The following is a 4,974-nucleotide window of genomic DNA, read 5'->3' as shown; positions in this document are numbered from 1 at the left end:
TATATATATATACCGTATTTTTCGGACTATAAGCCGCGACTTTTTTCCTGAACTTTGAACCATGCGGCTTATACGTGGATTTTTTTCTTCAGTCACCAGGGGGCTCTTTAGCCGGAGGTGCATTTACAAGGATGTTCAAAACACGTAACTGTTCATAGTGCGCAACCTTCTTTTTTTAAGTTAATTAACGTACTATGTGGTCACTAACCATGGTAGGAGTGATCTCAACACACTCTGGAATCCTGAGGAGGGTGAAATCTTTGTGGTTGATTATCGCCAGTCACAAAATCACATCGCTTTTCCGACAGTTCTGCTACTTCGCTGGGTGTTTTTACGCTGTCAGATTTTTTTAAGAGCATTTCACTGCAACATGAGCAGCACAGCTTTGTAGCCAACTCCAACCCAAACATGCTCCATGACTGCTAAAACAAATTATAATAAAAACAATCTAGACTGTAGACCAGATGTTTACATTTCGGTGCTGTAGTAGACTATACCCTCTTTCGCATTCGGGCCCACGAATATGGCGATTTGACCACGTGATTTGCAGGTCGCTATGCCATTTGAGAACCACCTATTTATCCTATCTGTTTTAGTGCAGAAGAAACCTGTGGCTGCAGCTGCTTGTGTTTCAAAGTGTGACTTAACACCAATGGGCTATTTCTCATATCCTCTATTCGAACACTAGGATTCAGAAATCTTTGGTTTCATATAGAACGAAGGCTGGCATCATGCACACCATGGCCGAACCGTCCACAGAAAAGCTATAGTTTCACACCAAATCCACGTTGTGTAAATAGCACCTTTTTGACTAAAGGGCCCCTTCCTCATAATTTCCTCTTCAAAAAAATCCAACACTTTTCCTGATGGCAGCTTAACAACCTTTTAGGATTGTATCAGGTTTTGACAAATGCAGTAAAAGAAGGGAACATTCTAATACAAATTACAAATTTACAGCTCCACATGGCTACCACATGAGATTCAATAATTTCTCAAACACGCATGAATGAGTCAAAGCAACACTGTTTTTCATGAGGGAACGACATTATAACACGACAAAATGCTCAAAAAAGAGCATTTTTTTAATAACCCCACTTAAAAATAGGGCTGTGTATTGGCAAGAATTTGGCGATACGATACACATCATGACAGACGGGTCACGATACGATATATTGCAATACTGTAAGCAAGATGATATATTGCGATATATTGCGATTTTTTTTGTCCAAACATTCTATTAAATAAAAACCTCTTACTGGAAAAAAAATGAAAAACCAAAATTCATTGTCTCAGAAAATTCTATTACATAGACATGCGCTAGCCTTCTGTAACGTGAAGGCTGACTAAAGATGGAAAAAAGAGCGCATGAGACACTTAATTTGGTTTACAATAGAAACATTCTGACAAATAAGTAACTGTTCGTAACCTTACCTCAGCTTAGAAGGCAGAGGGTGTCGGTCTTTYCYDCTCAGATTCAGCTATCGGAGCATGAAGCTAATGTTTACTCACAATGCTAATGCTACCCTTACTCTCTGGCGCTCAAGAGGTAGAGGAGCCAAATGTCTGGCTCACTGCTGCCAACTAGTGGTCAGAGGTTGAACTACAACATAAAAATGAATGGCTGGCAGGTAAGTTGACATTTAAAACTCAATTAAATATCGATACAGGACTTTAGAATATCGATACAGTATCGGAAAATGAAATATCGCGATATTTCAGTGTATCGATATTTTCTTACACCCCTACTTAAAAAACTTATTGTTTCAACCCTGCATACACAAGGATTTTAGAAATCCCAAATTGGTAATTTGAAAAATGAGCTCCTGACCAATAAAGTCATAAAGTCCCACCCTCATGTTTTTTGTGTACACAACAAAAACACAACCTTTCCAAAAAAAATTAATAAATAAAAAAAATACAACCAGTTTGCTAGTTTTATACACGTGTGGGCGAGGATTGTTAACTCAGTATATAAAGCAACCTGGGAATAGATATTTGTATGTAAAAAGCTCGCTCACTCATATCAAACTCACAGTGTTATCAAGACTTCAACGGCAGATCTCTTTCCCAGCCTATGAAAAAAAACTTTTCTCAGCTGAGCATCTCCCAGATTTATGTGGGCTTCTGTTGCTGATGCTTGAATTGATTGCAAGAAAGACTCACATTAAAATAATCTACATTCAGCAAAAACTACATTTTGCAAATATCTATGAACAAGAATTTGACAAGGGACATTTACTTTCTTTGTTTAAAGGCACAAAGTTGTTTTGTAATGCTGTCAGTAAATCTTAAATAAGTAAATTTTAATTGCTGCTCCCTTTAAATTGTCTCCATTTGGGGAGACAAAGTTTAGGTTTATTGCTGAGTAGAAAACACATAAGGCAGACGATAATTATATAAAAAAATTACAACTGCATACAAAGCATGTCAGCAAAAGGAGCCTAAATCATTTCCAAATTTATTACATGGGCAGAGAAATTGGGGATTATTGGTAGACACAGTTTATACCGTGTACCCATCTGTTAGTGTCAAGTGGGAGGGAATCTCTGCTTACACTGCTTGTTTCTGTAGTAAATGTGGTTTTATGTTCCTCATCAAGTCTGTTGGCAGTAAATCCTTCATGCTGGAAACTATTTGCAAGTTGTGGTGTATTTAAGCTGAACTAGAATAAATGTCAAGTCAAAAGTGATTTGTAGCTGCCAAATAACGGTTTACATGAGAAAAAAAAATTTAACACTTAATTTTCTCCATGGAACATTTTCTCTTTAAGACAAGGTTTTATAGCTAAGCAGATCCATACCAGCAGTGTTTCTCTCTGTTTTTAGACTGAGCATACCTGTCCCAGAATAAACCTTGCATCAGACCTCCTGCAGCATAGCTGGAGTTGGATACTTGGTCTAACATTAGCACATACATGACTGAAATGTACAGGAACCCAAAGGGTTAGAAAGGGACATATGATTAGATTATTCACAAAAATTGAGGAATCACTATAAAATCAACAACAGAACTATTTGACAGGTTAAACAGTCAGTTGTGGAAAAAAAAGGATGAAAACATTTCTAAACAAAAAGCTGACAATGCTATCCTCATGACATGTTTTACATCCAGTGGCTGGAGAATAAATGCTAAAACAGGATAATTGTCAACATTAGAATCAAAGGTGAGATCATTTGGGCCAAATGCTCATTTAGGATTAATGTCCATTTTGACAGCATGTTCATTTCAGACCAAAAGAAAAAAAACATATTCCTTGGTTGTGATCAGTGTTTTTTTCCACTGGTTTTTGTGACTAATCCTCAGTGTTCCTTAATGTGCAGAATCACACGGAAGAAAAACATAGCTGCTCTATAAACCAAGAATGAAACAGGCTTTTCTTCGGGATTAGGATTTTATTTTATTTTTCGAAAAAGAACAAAATATGCATGATTGCGTGTATAATCCCACCACCATGCACACAAATACACACATATTTGTTCTTCTATCCTCATTGGGACTTTGCATAGGTTTCCAGTGATTTTCCAGTTATTTTTATAGCTACACAGAGATACATGCCTAACCCTAACCATGCAGGTTTCTACATATGTAAAGCAATCTACGTCTTTCCTTCAATTAGATTAGCCCTACCTTAAACATCTAGTATTACACATACCAGACCACACCCCCAACCATTCCTGACCCCCTAACACTCACCCCCGTCTATTCCTCCATTCTCTGAACCCTTCTCCCACCCTACAAAGCACAGCACATGACAAACACTCTATACTGACTCAGTTTTATTCAAACAGTACGCCTACACTCACCGGAAAATGCCAGCCATTTTCCACTACATCTTACACAGCACATACAAATCAACAGGCTGTCTTCAATGGTCTCTTGGAACATCCGACTCCACCATGCACTTCCATTAAGACAGGACCCAGTGGCCCAGGACGGGACCTGATCTTGAGCGAGCATGCACCTTGCGGAGCCATTGGGTGGCAGGTCTGAGTAAATACTCCCCTAACCACCCCAGTACACACCTAACCCTAAGCCTAGCCTAAACTTAATTTATGATTTAGTCTTAAACCTAACCCACAACACAAAACCAGCCTACTCATGGGGAATGGGTTTTGTCCCCATTAGGAAGAAAGCTCTGAGTCTTGGGAAAATAGTCAAAAACTGTCCCCACCAGGTAACAAAAACATATACACACATTTTCAGTTTTTCCACCCTGAACCAAACTATTGGTATGCAGAGTGAATCAGCCCATATTCACTCCTTACAAACACAAGTGAATAGCAAAGTCATGTAAATGCTGACGCAAAGCAAAAGTCCCCTGAAATATCCAGGAGAAGTGCTGGGATTCACCTGCAGCAGCCTGCTGTTGAGTATTGGACTGGGTCCAGCTCTGAAAACAAAGCAAGACAAGGGAAAGGAACTGCAATGCCTCAGAACTTTATGACTGTGATTTATTTCGATTTTGTCAGGAACTATGAGCCGCAGATCAAATGAAGCAGATGACAGAGCGGGACATGGACAGTGGAGAGGAAAATATTGCCTTATCATGTGACAGAAAATTAAATCTCAGCAGACAAACAAATCTACACAATTAAAAAGAAAACATTATAAAAAGCAGGTTCATTTCTAAATAAAAAAAACGAGTTGTAGAATCTTAAAACCTTTATGTGAATAACACACACAAACAATACCTACAATTAGGGGTGCAACGATACAGAAAATTCACGATTCGGTTCGATACTTTAGTCTCACGGTTCAATATTTTTTCGATACAAATAACAGAAATTCCCATGCCCTTTTTAACTTGTAATTTATTGAAATTATTTATGAGCATTTGTTTAACCTCAAAAGTACTGTTTTTAAATTAAACTTAAAATTAAATTTTGCTGAAACAGCAAGTTTCTCAGTGAATCTGTGCTCGAAAATACAGCCTAGGTGGAGTAGTCGAACACAGATCCTCTGATCCTTCAACAC

General features: G+C 38.1%; 1 protein-coding gene and 1 long non-coding RNA gene across 2 annotated transcripts in view; one reads left to right on the top strand and one right to left on the bottom strand.

Moving 5' to 3' along the window:
- The window catches only part of add3a (adducin 3 (gamma) a), a 152,979-nt gene that overhangs the window by 107,315 nt on the left and 40,690 nt on the right, over positions 1–4,974 (bottom strand). The window lies entirely within an intron of this gene.
- The window catches only part of LOC106521081 (uncharacterized), a 30,251-nt gene that overhangs the window by 2,527 nt on the left and 22,750 nt on the right, over positions 1–4,974 (top strand). The window lies entirely within an intron of this gene.

This window comes from Austrofundulus limnaeus, unplaced genomic scaffold (genome assembly GCF_001266775.1).
Source record: "Austrofundulus limnaeus strain Quisiro unplaced genomic scaffold, Austrofundulus_limnaeus-1.0 Scaffold102, whole genome shotgun sequence".
In the NCBI taxonomy this organism is placed as follows: Eukaryota; Metazoa; Chordata; class Actinopteri; order Cyprinodontiformes; family Rivulidae; genus Austrofundulus; species Austrofundulus limnaeus.
This window is presented reverse-complemented; position numbering and strand designations above follow the sequence as displayed.